The sequence below is a fragment of the Lissotriton helveticus genome, chromosome 11 (genome assembly GCF_964261635.1).
Source record: "Lissotriton helveticus chromosome 11, aLisHel1.1, whole genome shotgun sequence".
Taxonomy (NCBI): Eukaryota; Metazoa; Chordata; class Amphibia; order Caudata; family Salamandridae; genus Lissotriton; species Lissotriton helveticus.
In genome coordinates this window covers 358,566,685-358,586,757 of record NC_136072.1, presented here as the reverse complement: position 1 = coordinate 358,586,757, position 20,073 = coordinate 358,566,685, and the positions used below count along the sequence as shown (strand labels likewise).

Sequence of the window (20,073 nt, the reverse complement as noted above, 5' to 3'; positions counted from 1 at the left end):
TTGCATGTACTTTAGGTGCTTTCCAGATTGGTTACTGGGTTACCCTTGTGAGTTCCTAGTATATGGTACCTTAGTTACCAAGGGCATAGGTACCCCAGAGGCCTACCAGGGGCTGAAGCATGTATTATGCCAACCCTGGTAAGCCTTCCAAATTGACACCACATGTCTGCTACTGCAGCCTGGGTAAGGTGGTGCATGCACCCCTTACTAAGATATAGGTTACCTATATCTACCTTTAATCACTGACACATATAAACCTATAAGTCACTCCTATGGCAGGCCTTATCAATCCTGAAGGCAGAGTGCTTGGTTTTGTTTGAGAGGGTGCCTATGCATGAGCAGGACCCCTCTGCAGCTTTCGGAATCTATTCTCTGAGGCTGTTCTGTGATGCAGCCAGACCATATACTCTCAAGTGCATTATAACCTTGCGTTATATGCTAACTTTGGAATGGCTGCATCGAAACATGTCGTGTTTGATGTCAAACACTTTGAAATCCTACCTCCCCGCCAGTCCTGGAGGCAGGTGTAGAATTCCACCCTTCTAGATGGTGAAGACATGTAAACACTGGTCTGACCGGTAATAGTTTAAAAGAGCCCCAGCATCACAAAATGGATGCTGCAGCCACAGACACGGGTCTGACCTCCTGCTGCTTGATGAAACTCGAGCAGGGGAGGCCTGGACAATAGGTTTCCTGTCACAGGGAGGTGTAACCACCTCCCCAGACAGGCTTTACTGTATTGGGGCTGGGTGGGTGCATTAAGTGAATGCTTTCGAGACAGTGCTGGGGGCACACTTGGTGTTCCTGTGCATACCCCAGTTGAAACCGGTTGCAGGGACACTCAGCCTCTGCTCTGGCACGAAACTGGACAAAGGGAAAGGGGTGTAACCACCCCCTCCCTGGGTCCCCCCATAGGTGGGACCCTAGAGTAAGTCCAACCACTAAACTTAGTATAAGTATAGGAACCCAGTCCTTAAGACTTTAGATTACACCTGGACGAAACTCTGCAACCTATATCCTGGAAGTTCGACATTCTATTTTGACTAGAAGATGGAAGAATCTCCCTTGGGGTCAAGGAGTGACTCCCCTGTTCAAAGAGGAACCAAGAAGCATCTTGCTGGTCTGCATTTCCGAGGCTCCCGCCGGACCCCAAAGTATCTGTGACTCAGCACATGGACTTCCAGACGCCGACACAAGATCCCAGCAATGCTGAGACCCACAGCCCTCACGAGTGACGGGGAACCGGAACTCCTGGACACCGTGAACATTTACTAGTGCATCCACTTCCCCAGCTTTTCTGAAGTTGTGCATTGGGCTACTTGTAGTCTACGCCCCATGCACCATCTGCACCGAAGATTGTGGGCCTACACTCCACAAGTGTTCCGTCAGCCCGCTTCTAGCTGTTCTGCTCGAGGCCCCTTCACGATCCCTGATCCGTCAACTGGTGGGTCCCCACGAAGGTAACTCTTCTTTCCTTTTAGCTTTCCTGGTTGCTCCAGACGTGCCCTGACTTTCTACCAAGAGGTGAGTCTCCTAGGCCTTTCTGGTATGCACCGAAGCCAATCTCTGCTTTCTGTGTGGGTTGCTGTTGCCAAGGCTCGTTGGGTCCCATCTGGAATCCGACATCGCAGCACTCGACATCCTTCATGGGACAGTTTGAATCCAGTGCCTGGTCATCGTCGACGTCTGCTGGCCCTCGTGGCTGAAGAGTCAAGCTTCATCTGCTTCACCTGTAAGCACCTGACAAAGGTGGGCATCTTCTCACCGCCTTCCTGGTCACTGGCTAGTGACCCAGACTCTGTCCCCTCTGCTTTCAGGTTCTTCACATCTCTGATCCAGGCTTGGATCCTCCCGGCCACACTATCCACTTGGACGCCAGCAGCATTTTGCAGCAGCTCTCCTTTGAAATCGACAACGAAACCAGACACGAAAAGACACCTAAGCACACGGCTTCCCTGGGTGAGGTAACACAAGTACCCCGGTGCTCCTGTGGGTGCTGACTCTAGAACCTCCTAGTTCTAAAGGGATTTGTTCCAAGTCCTCTTCTAAGTGTCCTCTTTCTTTAAAAATTCCAACAGCGACTTTCCCCATAGAAGTTAATGGTGATTCGCGGCTGTGTTTAGACACTACACGTGTCCCCTGTGTCACTACCTTGGGTGGTTCCTGGTGGCCCCAGCGGTTCTAAAGGCTCTAGGCCTTGTATCTATGTCAGTTGTGGTTCTTATACCACTTACTTAATATATGGTTTGGTACGCCCCTGGGGCTCAACGTATATTGTGCTAATTTACTGTGTGCTAAATAAGTTTACTGCATGTACTTTTGCCTCTAGCCTCATAAAGAGACTAGAGGGATGTGTTTAGAATAAATACATATATTTTATATATATACTTGCTCTGGTTCTCCTTTCATTTGATCATTCGCAAGATTATAGACTGGTAAAACAAGCTGCTTTACATCCTTCAAGACTTGGCCTGAAGGCTGCTCTCCATAGCTACCAGTCGGATAGATTTCTATTAAGGTTGTCTTTAACCTACCATCAATAAGGGTTGTTTGTACAGGTGCAAGGTGCCCATTAGAATAGTGGACCGCATATGCCAGGCCAACTTCTCACATTGGTGTGCAGCGGCTGGGATTCCAGCTTTCCATTGTTTTACCAGATAATCTCAAGTGTTTAATCATTTGAAAACCACTAAAGGTACCAGAGGTACATATAATACAAGCTCAAATATAGTACGTTCTACTGAACTTAGAGTTGTGTGTCAAGGGCTTAAGCACACCCTTTCTACAACTCAAGAGAGTTTAGTAAGTACCCAACTAGAGTAGGTAGTGCATACACCACACCTCACTGGTTATGTCTTCAGTGCCAGGACCTAGTGTATCCTTGCCAGATGTCAGTAATTTACAGACATCTAAGTATGACACATTCCCTTTCTCTGAGTTTAGGGCTCTGTGTACAATGAGACAACTGAAGACTGGCAAAGGTGCCAACACCCAACGCCTCAGAGAGGTATTGCAGTTAGAAGACCTGGAGAAGTCGTCAGAGCCTGAGAGGGTAGGCAGTGGGTTGGGAGCAGCAGATGAGGAAAATCCCATGCTGACCAGGCAGGTGACAATGACCTAGACCTGGACAGTCCAGCTCCTACTGGAGATGGAGATGGAGGCCCTGTGGGTCCCTTCTTTGTCCCCCCCCAGGAAGAGTTGGATGTGTGCCTAGAAGGACACGATCACCTTCAGTGGAATCTAGCTATTATGATACATCTGTAGGGACCTCTGTCTCTTCTCATAGGAGGGACACCTCCCAGGAGAAGAGAGAGCATCAGATGAGACTTGAAGAAGCTCAGCTGAGGATAAGGAGACACAGAGTAGCCTTAGAAGGGAGTCCCTAGAGCTTGATAAAGCTAGGAAGAAGATGGGACTAGAGTCCCATGGTGGCAGCAACTTCCCTAGTGTTAGGGAAAGGTCTCATGACTATAGAAACTTAAACAAGATTGTCCCTCCCTATCAGAATGGGGATGACATCCACAAATGGATAACTGCACTGGAAAGGGCCTGCAAAGTACAGACGGTCCCCCAGGAGCAGTGGGCAGCTATCTTGTGGCTCTCCTTTGCAGACAAAGGTAGAGACAAGCTCCTCATTGTAAGAGAAGAGGATGCTGATGATTACAAAGTCCTGAAGAGTGCTCTCATAGATGGGTTTGGCTTAACCACTGAGCAGTATAGAATACAGTTCAGACATACCCAAAAGGCACAGACTCAAGACTGAGTTGACTTTGTAGATTGTGCTACTAAGGCTCTGGAGGGCTGGTTACTGGGCAGTAAAGTGTGTAATTATACAGGATTGTATAACTTGATCATGAGGGAGCAGATCCTTAATAACTGTCAGAATCAGCTGTTGCATCAGCACCTCCCTTACCGAAGTTGAATACTACATTTAGTTTAATTAGGAGAGCATGCATCTTTGGTATTATTACGGACTACATCAGCCCGGCAAGTAACATGCAGACTCATTTAGAGCAGCCTAATTAGGCGTATGATGGCGCTTTATAAGGAGGATGCAGCCGGTTATGCTCTTCTTGACTTTATGGCCTCTGAAGAAGAGATAACCTCGAAACGCGTCAGGCCGAGGTCAAATTGCTGGAATTCACCGACTGAAGTGTTTTGTCCATACCATTAAACGCTGATTGGGGAAAGGCGAACCTGCTCTGAGTGTTGTTTGTTTTTTGGACACACCCCACGGAGCAGTATATTACCTACTGGCGGTCGCCAGTAGGTATATATAGTTAGGATTTTTTCTCTATGGGTTTTTTGAAAATTCTATGTCTAATAACTTTGGCGTTTGTGGACGGAATTGGCTGAAATTTTCAGGAAAATGGCACATTTTGTTTCTGAGCAGCCCTTGAAAATTTGGGGGGGGTTCGTCCAGTGGGGGCCGAGAAAAAAGGGGGGTCCCAAAACGTGTTTTTAACATTGAGTTTTCCATAGGGCGGTTGGCCTCACTTTTAGCCCGAACGGCTGAATGGATTTGCACGAAACTTGGCAAAATTGTAGGGACTGGTAGCCCGATGTGCCTTTTGTAGGTCTCAATATATGTGCTCCAGTGGATTTTGAGAAATTAACGTTTAAAAAAAGATATATATCTGTAACAGCGGACCGGGCAGCGCACTGGTTCGCGGACTTTTCGCGCAACGGAGCTTTGTGAAGCGAAGCTGATTGGTTCTCCGGCGTCTGTCAACATTCCAAACAGTCCGTAGCGGCCGCCATCTTGTCTCTCGGTAGGATCGAGAGACAAGAGGAGGTCAAAACAAAGGGGGAAATAACTATAAGGGGGCATAGTAGATCCTCGCTGACCCCCTAGGTTTGATGTGGAGGTTTTAAAAGGGCCCCGCGGGGCAAAAAAAATAAATAATAATAATAATTGAACGGCTGAATGGATTTGCACGAAACTTGGCAAAATATTAGGGACTGGTAGCCCGATGTGCCTTTGCTAGGTCTCAATATATGTGCTCCAGTGGATTTTGAGAAATTAACGTTCAAAAAAAGATATATATCTGTAACAGCGCTCCGCTTCGCGTAACGGAGGTTTGCGAAGCTGATTGGTCATTCTGTCACTGGGCTATAGTTGGGCTACATCTGGCTGATATTTGGGCTACATTTGTTTTTTTGTGTGTCTGGCGGCCATCTTTGGGCTACATTGGGCTACATTGGGCTTCATTGGGCTACATTCGGCTAATTAGCAAATAGCTCATCGCAAACTAGGAATGGTAAAGAATCGCTATTTATTCCTTAAAGTTCGCTATTTAGGAAATGCAAATAACTTTGATGATACATATGGCGGTTCATCTCTAACAAGATAAGAAGCATAGGGATACATTTATGATGACTGGCGCATCACCAGGGATGTGTTAGTCATTTTGTGCCGCTGTTCCGTCACCTATGGTGTGCTGCATTTACAATGCGGCGCATCATGGGGCAAAAACAGCACAGATGCGTGATGTATCTGTGCCGTAAAGGTGGCGCATTGCTGGAGTTGTATCGCAAGTGTGATGAAGCTCCAGCAAGGGTCGGGGGTGCCCCTGTCGCAGGGTTTCTGTTCTCACACAGAACTGTGGACAGAGGATTGGAACCTCGGCGAATTAGGGTGTCCCAAAACTCACGTTAGTAATCAAAAACTCCTTAGCAAGCTAGGTACAGTGTCACATTGGATATAACAAACTCTCAATGTTTAGACAATCCAGAATATGAACTTATAGTACCTCAGGATACGTGGAACTCATGAACAGTCGGTCGTTATAGATTTCTTAGAAACCAGAACATGGAGTTAAGAAGAACAGATGTGTATTTGAAATGTTTATTTACTAATGCCGTCTTCTCAGGCGTAGTACCTTAGATAATAAAAGTACACATATTATCAGTAGCAAAATTACCAGCATAGTTACTAGTACATAAAAAGTGAATGGTGATAGTATGTTAACATGCTGTAAATGAATAAGAGTTAGCAACACTTATAAGCAGCCGCGGGCCGTGGAGGGAGTTACTGTGAGGCAGGGAGGCGGGGAGGGGGAGAAGCAGGGTGGAGAATACAAGTACACATATTATCAGTAGCAAAATTACCAGCATAGTTACTAGTACATACAAAGCGAATGGTGACAGTATGTTAACATGCTGTAAATGAATAAGAGTTAGCAACACTTATAAGCAGCCGCGGGCCGTGGAGGGAGTTACGGTGGGGCAGGGAGGCGGGGAGGGGGAGGGGCAAGGTAGAGAGGGCTCCACCCTGCTTCTCCCCCTCCCCGCCTCCCTGCCCCATCGTAACTCCCTCCACGGCCCGCGGCTGCTTATATCTCACCCTCCCTAATACACATATTATATTATTTGCTAAGAAGGTCTCTTTGTGTTGGTTTAGGGCGTGCCCATACTTTAGTGTCTTAGATTTGAAGGAATCACATCAGCATACACCAGCTCTCTCTTCATGTGAACCGCATCAACTGTTGTGTATGTGTGTTCGGCAAAGCAATATAAAACCCGCCTCATGCCCAGAATTGGCAGAAGTTGCACTTATGTTATGAGTATGAAGTCGTGGAGATCAGACCTCATAACAATTCTGTATCGTGTTGTTCTTGAAACTTTAGCACTCGCTGTACAGATATAGTTTAACAAGTAAAGCAGATAGTAGACCAATAACATATTATTCTCATGTAAACCACGATGAACTACTAGGTGGAAAGCTAAAGCAACAACTAAGTGTCGTGTGCAGAAGTTGCAAAAAGGAAAAATGGCTTTTAAACCGGTAATGAGCCCATGCTAACTTAACACGGTGTAAAGATATCCAGGACCTAGATGACACCTCCTCATGATCCGGAAACGAACTGAATAAGATAATAGAAGTGCCATCTCATGAGAGCAGATTGCAAGTTTATATGTGGACGGTCCGCAAGGTAAAGCATTAAAAACTAGGAAAATTTAATGCTAAAGAAAAATAAAACAGCCAAGTACTTTATCGAGTCTTAAGCCAATAGGCAAGGTAAATAATAAAAACTTGACAAATAAGTCAATGAATTGTCAATGAAATGCTAGTACTCAGCATATCAAACATGAAAAAGGTCTATGACATAACTGTGTATGCAAAATAAGCTGCAACAGCCTCCAATAGGAAGTCACCGTCTTCATCCGAAAACAGTTCAGCCATCCAATTTAAAAGCGGAAAAGAACATACGTGCTCTCCCAGCACCGGATCCTCTATCACCATCAGAGGACAGCTCGGTGGGTTTTCAAGAAAGCTCTGTTCCAAGAAAGACTGTGCTGCCGCCAGTAAATTCCAGGGACCAAGTAGTCCATGCATCAATGCCACAGCCATAATCCTTTCGCCAGGACAAACCAACTCGTGAGTAATGATAGGAGTCATCAGCTGATTAAAGTCGATGTCAGGAGAAACCGGTCCGCAGAGACACAAATCAATGGCCCAATCGAAATCACAGGTCAGGCAGTGAAATACAGGCTGGACACAGGTGAAGTAGGAGAACCGAAAAGATAATCCATATGCCGTGCTTAATATCGCCAACGGCATTGTGCCATAATATTCTAGCATGCGATTGCGGAACAGTGTCAGCAGCTGCAGGGTCGGAGGTTGCATAGGAGGGACATCCATATTTAAAAATGTAAAAAAGCACAAGAGCGTCCGCTGGTAATGCAAGTAAAAATGCCAATCTACGAACCAGAGTGCAGAAAATACAATGAAAGGAAGCAGGGATGACTCCAAAGATTTTCTCAAATGAAGTCACGAGACCACTGGTAACAACTTTAAAAAAGTGTGCCAGGGACTTTGTGGAGGATGCGTTAAAGATAGTCGGAAACATGTTGCTGAAATTGAAAGGCAAATCTTAATTGAAAAGGGTGTGCACCTCTGTATGGGTGTTCGCTATGTGAAGTACGAAAGTTTCACGGGCCGAACTCAAGGCCACCTCTCTCTGAGACAAAAGAGCTCTTATTCTTGCCATGCCGTTGAAACGTGTCCCAAGGTTGGTATTTGTGGCCAGATTGAAAACTCCCTATGTTCATGTGTGGGAGGAAATAGAACATTTCTGCAGCAAATAACCCGTTCACTTACTGTTACGATAAAAGGAATACTTTTAATTAACTCAGAACAATCTTCATTATTGAGCATCAAATAACTACCGTTTTCCAACAACTTGAACGTGGGGATGATAGCAGGAACTGGCGTGCCTTGCAACACGCAAGCCATATTTGGTCGGTGTTTGTTGCATGAACCGTGTAACTGTATGTGCCTACACATTAGTGAATGATCTGGCGTCTCAGTGCATTCCTCTCCATTCAGATAAACTTCTTGATCATCTTTGAAACATCTGTATGTGTATGGAAGCGACCAGACCTCATGAAGAAAAGCACTACCTAAAGGTTCATAACGACCTATTGGTATATATTTCATACAATTTGAAAACTTATATAAAGCAAAAGGCAGCGTTATTAAACCGTGGATAAGGCATGTTGCCAAAAAACCCGCAATCCTCTGCTGATGATGTCACTGAGCATGTCATGAATGATGTAATATGTGACATCATCAGCAGTGGATTACGGGTAATGGTATCTCTAGTTTACTCCCTTATAGCTGTGTTTCTTTTAACATAAGTGTCTGTTTCCTTCCCTTATACTTACTGTTTTTGGTTCGCTTCCGGTTCGCGTACCAGCGAGCGAACTAGGAAGCGAACTAAGAGAAATAGAGGTTGGCACAATTCCAAATATTGTACCAATTTTTTAATAACGGGGAGGTAGTTCTGAAAAGAACTTTTTTTTTATTTTTCTGAACATTTTTTTACTGTTTTTGAATTTTTCGGAACAGTTTTATATTTTTTTGGGTTTTTCTTGGAGGGGGCAATGAAAACGATTCATTGTAAAGGGCTCAACAGGAGCAACAAAACAAAAAAAAGAAGTATTTATTATTTTGGGCGTTTCGGACAAACTTGCATATGATAGTCAATAGCTCTGTTGATCAGAGTGATGCTTTTTTCTCCGTAGGAAATGAATCCATCGCAAAATGCGCAGATGTGTTTTACATCACCAAATCTCATTTGTATATTTGGCACCATCTCCCTGCCCTCTGGTCCCGTTACTTCCGGTACAACAGATCTTCTGGCCATAATAGGGAGATTATCTAGGTCGTTCCGAAACTGTGCAGCACTGTAGTTGTTAGGATGCCACCTAGTCATATGGCGATGCATTGTGTAGTTTCCGAAACTGTATTTTTTGTCGGTCCCTCTGGACAGTCTATCTTGACATATAAGGCAAGTTACGTATCTTGCATTTACTTTTTTCTGACCTTTGGGAATTTTAAAAAATTGCCAAATGAAGTTTTCTTTCCGGTGAGACGTCCTGGGCTGCTCAGGCAAAAACTGCCTCTCTTCGTGCTCGTCCTCCTGTTCCTCTTCTTCTTCTTCTTGTTGAATTAGAACTTGAGCAGGTGGTCCACTCTTCCTTGGATGTGGTGGAGGTGGTGGGGAAGCACCAGCTGAAGCTACTAAAGAAGCCATTGCTCAGTGATCACAAAGGGTCTTTCTCTCACAATGATGAAAGTCAGAGTGAGGAAAGAAGGAGGGATTTTCATCATTTGGGAAAAACAAGAGTTCTCAACCAATCAAAAGTGTTCATTTTAGATTATATGACCTAGTCTTACATCATTAGGAAACCAAAAGTGAAATGAACCAATGAAAAGTGTTATTACCAAGTCACATGACTTGCTGTGTTTACGTTAAGCGCTTTGCAGGGCCTCCCGGTTTGCTTCCAGAAACCTGCGCTTTGCGACTCGCTTCGCGTACCAGTTCGCTAACATAGCACGTCATATGACGTATCACGCGACAACGTGAAACGTCATGCGGACGGGAGGCGTCACGATGTTGTTTTCTAACGCGGCACTTGCGGTAAAGAAACGTTTACCGGCTCGCGGTCTATTTCGCGGCATCAAGGTCAGCTAACGGGAAGCTTCCCGATTCGCGAAGCGGGAACGAAGAAAAAAAAATATTTAAAAAAAAAATTATTCATAAACATATAAAATATATTTTTGGATTTAAAGAAGAATACATTTTACAGCTACAGATATTAGCTGTTAAAAAACCAATGAAATTCACAGAAAAAACCATAGGTTATAGACCATATATAGTTAGGAATTAGCATTTACAAAACCTTGAAAATTCACTGAAAAAACCATAGGTTATAGACCATATATAGTTAGGAATTAGCATTTAGAAAACCTTATTTTACTCACACAAAACCATTGAAATTCCATATATAGTTAGTTGCACTAACTATATATCGCGCACCCGCAATCCACTGCTGATGATGTCACATATTACATCATTCATGACATGGTCAGTGACATCACTGATGACATCACTGATGACATCTCAAATGACATCACTGATGACGTCTCATTTGGCATCATTCTTGTGCTAATACGATAAACCTCTTCAGACTCTAATATAACCTTAGATACACTCAGTGTATACAGACACTCACACACTGCCACTCATCCATGGAGTTACTCACACACCCAGTCAGTCATGCAAAGAAACAATCTCACCTCCATTTCTTCAACTATACAGTTATACACACCTTACTTATTGAAACATATACTAACACATATTTACTCTCTTATACAATCCCTGATACAAGTTCACAATGATCGATACAACCACTCACTCAGTGGCTCTCATGCACAGTTATTTATATATGCCAACTCTCACATGTACTGTGTTTTACATATGTACTTACTATGACATGTAGCATTGAGATATCCATTCACTCATCAATACACTCATGCACACAGTCAACTGCCCATGTAGCTGTTTCCACATGCACTCTTGAACTCATACACCTAGTGAATAAACTGCTCACACATCTATGCACAGAGTCACACACCTTCCAGCCACCCCCACACAAACTCAATCTCCCATAGAAATACTTGGGCAACCAATTAATAACACATATAGCCTCTCGTATAGCTAATGATCAACACATGCAGCAGTTTACATCACAACAGACATAATGATGCACAAATTAAGACAGTTTAGTCACTAACCCATGCATTCAGTGAGACACATTTAATCACTCACTCATACAGTCAGTCACGCACCTACTAAATCCTTCATCCAGACACTTATACATCCACTCATTCTTCAATATCTAATACATATTTTAACTTTACAGAAACATACAGTCACTGGATGTTGTCATCAGTGATGTCATTTGAGATGTCATCAGTGATGTCATCAGTGATGTCACTGACCATGTCATGAATGATGTAATATGTGACATCATCAGCAGTGGATTGCGGGTGCGCGATATATAGTTAGTGCAACTAACTATATATGGAATTTCAATGGTTTTGTGTGAGTAAAATAAGGTTTTCTAAATGCTAATTCCTAACTATATATGGTCTATAACCTATGGTTTTTTCAGTGAATTTTCAAGGTTTTGTAAATGCTAATTCCTAACTATATATGCTCTATAACCTATGGTTTTTTCTGTGAATATATATATATATATATATTCACTGAAAAAAACATAGGTTTCACACCAGTTATAGTTAGGAATTAGCATTTAAAAAACCTATTAAATTCACTGAAAAAACCATAGGTTTGACACCAGTTATAGTTAGCTGGAAATTTTACTCGCATAAAACCATTGAAATTCCCACGTTATAGTTAGTTGGACTCACTATAACTTGCGCGTGCAATGCACTGCTGATGACGTCACATATTACATCACTCATGACATGGTCAGTGACATCACTCATGACATCACTGATGACAGCATCCAGTGAATGTGTGTCTTTCTGAAAAATATGTTTTATATATGTATATCTAAAAGTTGATGGAAGAATAAATGTTTAAATAAGTGTCTAAATGGATGTTTTTAAAAAAAAATGGATTGGTTAACTGGCTTATTAAGTGTATCTTAGTGAATACATATATTAGTGAGTAATGTTTAAATATTTAAATATATGTATTAGTGTTTCACTTTGTGTATAAGTGGCTGCATGGGTTGGTGAGTAGCTACATGTGTATGTATATGGGTTATTAGATGTTTTTTTAGTATCAGTATGAGTGTTTGTATGGTTTGGTGGGGGTATTACTTAGCACATAGATGCATGAATGACTCTCTGTTTGTATGTGTTTTGAAGACAGCATATGTGCAGGACGGTATGGGTGGATGAGTGTGTATATGTGTATATGTGTATATGTATATGTGTTAGTGAGTGAATGACTGTCTCACTAGTGTCTTTATCAGTAACTACATATGTCTTAATCTAGTATATGTGAATATTGATGTATATAAGTGAGTATATGTGAGAGTAAGAGATTGTAAGAGTTCCTGTTTAAATAAGTATGTGTTTCTATAAGTGATTGTTTAAGAGAGTAAGTATGTGTAAGTGTCCTTAGAAGTATACGTATGTGTATAGCTGTATATGCAAATAAATGGATGTTCAATAGTTTATTTGCATGTGTGAGTATGTGTGTGAGTAACTTTTGGATGAATTTCGGTGTGTAACAGGATGTATAGGTGTATCACTACATATGATGAGTTAGTATATGTATGAGTGACTATATAGAACTGTTGGTGAAGGAGTGGATGTGTATATAGATGGTGGAATTATTGAATTGGTTGTTGTAACTGGTATGGGTATCTCCATTTTTTTGAAAATTTTAGTTTCTATTTTTGAATATGTGTTTCGAGGGTTACATTACAGTGAAAGGAGGTCTGTCACACTGTCACAAGGATGGTGTCATCAGTGATGTCATGAGTGATGTCACTGACCATGTCATGAGTGATGTAATATGTGACGTCATCAGCAGTGCATTGCACGCGCAAGTTATAGTGAGTCCAACTAACTATAACGTGGGAATTTCAATGGTTTTATGCGTAAAATTTCCTGCTAACTATATTTGGTGTCAAACCTATGTTTTTTCAGTGAATTTAATAGGTTTTTTAAATGCTAATTCCTAACTATAACTGGTGTGAAACCTATGGTTTTTTCAGTGAATTTCATAGGTTTTGTAAATGCTAATTCCTAACTATATATAGGGCCTCAAACCTATGTGTTTTTCAGTGAATTGCAAAGGTTTTTTAATAGCAAAATTCTATAGCTATGAAATATAATATTTTTTATAATGAATCCTATATTGTATATTTATGTAATACTATTTTTTATGTATATTGTTCATGTTTTTAAAAAAAAATTTTTTTGCTTTGGGGCGCTCCCGGTGCGCATACCGGTGCGCTCACCAGTAAGCGCAGTGTTGCGGCACGCCCCGGTGCGCGTACCGGTGAGCGTCCCGTTAGCGCTATTGCCGCGAACGAAAACATCATCGTGACGTATCGCGTAGCCACGTGATGCGTCTTATGACGCACGGCGTAAGCGCACCCGGAAGCGCGCGAGCGCATACGATCGCGCAACGTAAACGCCACCGGGCACGTAGCGTAAGCGCGTCGGGTCATGTGACCTGAAAAAAAAGACTTTTCATTGGTTCAGAACAGTTTTGTTTTCCAAATGATGAAAGCCCGAATCATGTGACCTGAAAATAACACTTTTCATTGGTTCAGAACAGTTTTGTTTTCCAAATGATGAAAGCCCCCACCTTTTTTCCTCATTCTCACTTTGTTCTTTGATTGAGGAAGACCTGTTTCCATTCATTGAGAAATGGCTACAGTAGCAGCAGCAGCAGGAGCATCTGCACCACCACCACCACCACCACAAGGACCACCACAACACCACATTGGTGGTGAAGAAGAAGAGGAGGAGGAGGAGAGGCAGTTCCTGCCTGAAGATAATCCCCCCTATAAACCGAGAGAGCACATTGTGTGGGAGTTTTTTAAAATCCCAAGGGGCCTAAAGAAAGTCAATGCGCCAAAAGTGACATGTCTGATATGTGGCACTGTACTTCCCAGGGGGAACCCTGCGAAAAAGTACTCTTTTGGTAATAATACCATGATTCGCCACATGCAACGGAGGCATCCCAACAACTATTCTGCGGCAGAGGTCAGAGAACTGACCAGAAACCCTCCCCAATCTTCTGCCAGCACCTCCACAGGCAAACAACCCACTCCATCGGGTCCAGAGGCAAGGGAGACGGTCCAAAACATCCAAACCCAGTTTGGAGATTTTAAAATTGTTTGTATATTTTGTGGGACTACAATTTCCTATGGTGAACAAAGCATCAAATTGATTAATCGTGCTGGAGACAACCACAAGTGCAAAAAGAAGCCTTAATTTTTTCTTGATTTTTTTGCTCCAGTTGAGCCGTTTACAATTCCCGGTTTTTTGTTTGTCCCCATAAAAATTACAAAAAAAATATAAAATTGTTCATAAATGCCAAAAAAAGTAAAAAATGTTCAAAAAAACAATAAAAAAATATAAAACAACAAAAAGAATTAAAAAAACAGTTCTTTTTAGAACTACCTCCAATTTATAAAAAAAATGCTACATTTTTAAAAAACTCTGTCATTCTTTTTTGTCCAGGGTACGCGTACCGGTACGCGTACCGGGGCGCGCACCCAAAAAAAAAATAAAGATGGAGTGAGCATGAGGGAAGGACACAGAGGGAGTGATGTTACGAGAAAGAGAGCTAGAGGGAGCAACACAGAGGGACTGTGTATTACATAGTAAGACAGAGAGAAGGTGTAATAGGGTGTAAGTGAGAAAAGGAAAATGAATAAGGGAGCGAAAGAATGGAAGAGAGAGGAAGAAGACTAAAGCAGAGGTACTGGGAGAATGTGAGTGGGTGTTGAAAGTAAAGGGAAGGAAAGTAAAGGATGGGGAATGAGGGGTAGTGATGGAACCGGAGTAAAGGAACAGCGGTGAGGGAGGGTGATAAAAGAGCAGTGAGTGTAAGTAAAGAGGGGTGAAAGAGGGTGGATAAAAGTGAATAAGGGTAAGACATGGGGAGTGACAGAGAGAAAGGACAGAGAGAGTAAAGGAAGGAGTGACTGAAAGGGACTGAGTGAAGCAGCAAAGAAAGGTAAGTGAGGGAGTGTGGGTGAGTTGTAGGGAGTGAGCATGATGAAAGAGTAGTGACAGAGTGAGGGGACATAGACAGTGACGGTAAGAGAGACAGAGTGAGGGAACAGGAGTGAGGAACTGCGAGGACAGACGGACTGAGAGAAGGAATGAGAGGAGTGAAGTAAGTGAGTAAGGAAAAGGGAATGAGTGAGGGAGCGAAGGAAGAGAACAGAGGGTAAGGGAAGTAAAGCAGGGGTACTGAAAGAAGTTGAATGTGGTAGGAGAGTAAGGGAAAGAGGAGTAATCATGGAGGATAAGAATAAGTGAGTGAAGCAGAGTAAGGAAACAGGAGTGAGGTAGGGTGAGAGAATAGTAGTGAGGTTAAAGCAAAGGGTGATGACAAACTACATTTCTTTAATCACACTTACCATATAATTAATGTAAATTTAATTACATGTTTTTACTATACTTTGTAGCTGTGAAAAAGAGAAGAAAAAATAAGTTATAATTAGTAAAATATATATTTTAAAATAGAAGAGACAAGTCAAGAGGTTAAAAATCATAAAAGTGTACTAAGAAATAAAGTAAGAGTGAAGGACACAGAAAGGGAAATAAAGTAATGTAGAAGGACAAAAAGAGGGAAAAAGAAATAGAAGGAGAGCAAATTACTAAGAGTAAGGCAGATACAATCAGTGACAGAGAGGAAGAGAAGAAGAGAGAAATGAACTGAAGGTAAGAAAGATACTAAAAGAATGTGAGTTAGCAAAACTAAATCAGGAAAGAGGAGTAAGTAAAAAGGGAATGACTGAGAGGGAAAGGAGTCTGATTGAGGATGCATTTACAAGAATGATAAATGGAAGATGACTGAGAGTGAGTGAAGGGGAGTCAGAGAGTGAAGGGATGAAGGGAGAGAGGATAATATAGAAGGATTGAGGGAAAAGGAGTGAGGTAGTTAGTAGACAGAGGGACTAAGGGAAGGACTGAGTGAAGTGGAGTACAATGAGTGAGGAAAGGAAAATGAGTAAGGGAGCAAAAGAAGGAAAGATAGGGGAAGAGGACTAAAGCAGTGGTACAGAGAGAATGTGATTCGGTGATGAAAGTAAAGAGAAGGACACTGAAAGATAGGAAATGAGGGGTAGTAATGGAACCGGACTAAAAGAAATGGGGTGAAGAACGATGAGAGAGGAGCAGTGAAGTTGTTGTAAGAGAAATGATAGAAGGTAGATAAACGCAAGTGAGCATAACACAAGGAGAGTGAGGGACTGAGGACATAGAGGTAGTGAACGGAAAATAGAGAGAAGAGGTCAAAAGAAAGGAGGAAAGAAAGATAAGTGAGGGAGAGTGGGTGAGTTATAGTGACAGAGTGCGACAAAAGATGTGAGTGAGTAAAGAGGAATTACTAAAAGAGCAAAGGAGGAAAAGACGGGAAAGACGGGAAAGGGAAGTAAAGCAGAGAGACTGAAAGCTGAAAAGTGGTGCAAGGGAGAGAGGGGATGCAGATAGTTGAAATGGAAATGAGGGGTTGTGAAAGAAGTGGAGTAAACGAATGGGGGTGAAACAGAGTGAGAGAAAGGCAGTGTGAGTGAGTAAAGAGAGCTGAAAGAGAGTGGAAAAAGGAAAGTGAGTGTGAGACAATGGGAATACAATATACATTACACAATACAAACTATAGAATAATTTGTACAACATGTTAGATAGTTTATTTTTGCTGTTCTCAGAACATATTGAATTTCACTAAAAACAGTGAGTTCAAACTATTCATCATATGACAGCGGGAAAAAAAAACACAATCGAAAAGATTGTGTTTAAAAAAAAACATATAAACTTACAAATCACATATGTACACTAATCTTTGATTTACTTACTTTTCCTTTAGGCCAAATAGAACATCATGAAGGTCCTTTTCGTTGGAAAGTACTCTGCTGTTCTCTAAAAATTCCATTTCATTGACTTTCTATAAGAAAAGCTCCAAGAACATCTGAAATATGTTTCAATGTTTTCATATCCTCCTTGTGTTCAGTCATGACTCTTTGCTCATTCCTTCACCTTTCCTTAAGGCCAAATAGTGTCAGATGTATCAGTATGTTTTCAAATTACTCAAAACAAACTCTGAAATTAGCGTTTTCCCGACGTTCTGAAAGAAAGACTTATACAACATTTTCACAATGTTTAAAAATTCATATTTCCATCTCTGGCTCACTCATGTTGAACATTTCCTATAATACTGATATCACTTACTATGAGATCCACTTACCGTACCTATATGAGAACTAGAATTTTTATATTATCTTCATCCCTTTTACTCACAATATAAGTTTAAACAGCAGATTAAATTTTATTAACTGCTCTCGTCTTTATAGGCCAATTACCCTTACTTAAATTTCGGTTCTAAAAACACTAGGTAAGAATTTTTTAAGTCAAAAGGCAAACGTTGTTTGAAAGTCAAATGAGTATCATTACAGTTAGTCCAACCTTTTCGACATTTTAAATAAATTGTATAATGCCCTGATGTTGTTGAAGGACCGTCATGATAAAAAATAGCTACAGTTGCAAAAGTTCTTCCTGAAATTGATAACTGAGAAGCCACGAAATTTTTAATAGAAGTTGTAAATTTACTTCCATCAGGTCTACATCGGTGGAACATTAAAATGACATACTGACCATAAGTTTGTAGAAATAATGTGGACAGCATTGCAGACTTACATTGGGTACACACCATATTGTGATCAGCTGCTTTAACTAGATTATTAAAAGACACTGATTTGCAGTCTGGTAAAGTCAAATATATAAATCTTTCAGTGTCTATTCTAGTACTACTTGATAAACTACAATTGTCGCAGTCATGCTGCCATTGATAAGAAAGGCTAAAAAAATTTTTATATCTACACCTTCATCTTCCAATACATCAAACATATACATACAAAATTCCTGACAATCCTGCTGAATATTCTGTGAAAATTGTTTTGACCAGAACATATGTCTAAAAGATTTCGAATTTCTGAAACACTTTCTATTTTTGCTCTATCACTGCTACTTTTCTCAAACACAGAATTCAATAAACAGCAGAATCTTTGATCCCGATTTTCAACAATCTGTTCTTGTAAAGTTTGAAGAAAAAAACCAACATTGACCACTACATTAGCATGGCAGTTGACACCAGAACTATTTTCAAACTGAAATCCAACAATATCTTCAACAGAATCCTTTTTCTTTCTCCTTACAATTACAGTGTCATCTACTTTTTGTCTTTTTGCTACTACTTCACTGCAATTATTCTCATTTCTTCTTTTTCGGCCTACCACACGTTTTTCAAACAGAGGATATTGAGGCAAATGTGGAGCATACTCTCTTCTTAACCTATTGTATTCTTTAACACAATCTAGATCTGCACAAATCTTTGTCTCATCACACTCAATCAAGTACAATCCTGATAAAGTTCTGACTCGTGCTAATGCCACATATGCCATACCCTCTTTAAACACAGAAGTTCCAATGTTCACCAAAGCACTATCTACACTTAAACCTTGAGATTTATGAATTGTCACCGCATATGCCAAACAAACAGGAAACTGTTTTTGGCGAACATATAAGTCTTTCACAAGCAAAAATCTAGCTGAAGAACGACTGATTTGTTGTATTTCGTCAATGCCATCAAATTTAATTTTTTTAAATTCAATTCCATCTCTATTTCTGTAATTCACAAAATCAACAACATGACCCATTGCTCCATTTACCAGACCTCTTTCAACATTTAAATTCCTTCTCAAAATGATACGACAATTTAAACACACATTCAGAGTCTTTTCAAAACCAGCAGTTTTAGATGTACTCTTCTCTAATGAATCCAATTTTGATTTCAAATTTTCAGACAAAATAATTGTTGCTCCCATATGCTCTACTTTATCTATAGCTTCCAGTTTAACAATCTCTTCATTTTCTAACTTTAACATTTTGTTGTTGAAGAGAGAACATTCTTTCACAGTTGGCATCAAACATATCCCAGATTTGTTCTCAGTAATTTTCTTAAAAATATTCTCTGGAATAATGTTTTTATTTGGATACATATTTGAAATTAATCGTACATGTAAAGCTTCTTTCCCATGCTCACTTAGTTTTCCGATTCTTACATCTTGTAGAATATTTTTATAATCTTCATCCTTTGCCTGTCGCATATTTTGAAGCAGTTCTGCATATTTGAAGTTTAACCATATATTAACGTTTCCAATGCTTCCTAGGCACTTCCTTGAATCTTCATGCGTGAGCATTTTAAACACAGGTTGTCCTTTCACTGGAGTCAACTGCAGTAGATCTCCAAAAACAATAATGTGTTTCCCTCCAAATAACACATCATAGTCTGTTCTAAGAATTTCTTGCATTCTCAAATGCACAAAAGCAAGCATTAGATTTGAGACCATGCTTACTTCATCAATGATAAGAAGTTTAATTTTCTTCAGGACTCTGGAAACTTCAGAACACGCATCTCCAGATAGCTTGTGGTATTGCAATTTATTATCATGCTCAACTGGTAGCATCAGTAAACGATGTAAAGTAATCCCTTTAATGTTATGTGCTGCCAGCCCAGTTGGAGCGGTTACAACATAAGACAACGGTGATTGAGTCCTTTTCTGCAGATAATTTCCAATTGCTTTAATCAGAAAGCTTTTTCCAGTTCCCGCTTCTCCACTCACGTACAGTTGGACAAGCTTAAATGATGTACATGTGCACTCTTTTTTTCTCATGACTGAATCCATGTTCAATCTGTTCTGTGACTTCGTCATATATCTGTTTCTGCTCAACGTTTAGTTGTTTCACCAAATCTTCTAAGTTAATTACATCCTCTTCAGCTTGTTCCATAGCTCTTTCCACCTCATCCATGGCAGTGGCAGCTTCATTTTGAATAATTGGTCCTCCTAGTGGATCCTGACTCAATGAAGTAGAACTCTGACTGTCTTGAGAACTGTCTCTAGCAATCTCTGCAGCAATTGTGGCTTCTTGCTCTATTTCTTCGTTCAACATTTGCAGATAATTTGGAAAAACAGGACATTCTATGGTATCCTTGGTTGCAT

General features: G+C 41.0%; 1 protein-coding gene across 1 annotated transcript in view; it reads right to left on the bottom strand.

Moving 5' to 3' along the window:
- Positions 1-20,073, bottom strand: part of LOC144790793 (sialidase-4-like) — a 293,689-nt gene that overhangs the window by 45,662 nt on the left and 227,954 nt on the right. The gene's annotated exons all lie outside the window — the stretch shown is intronic.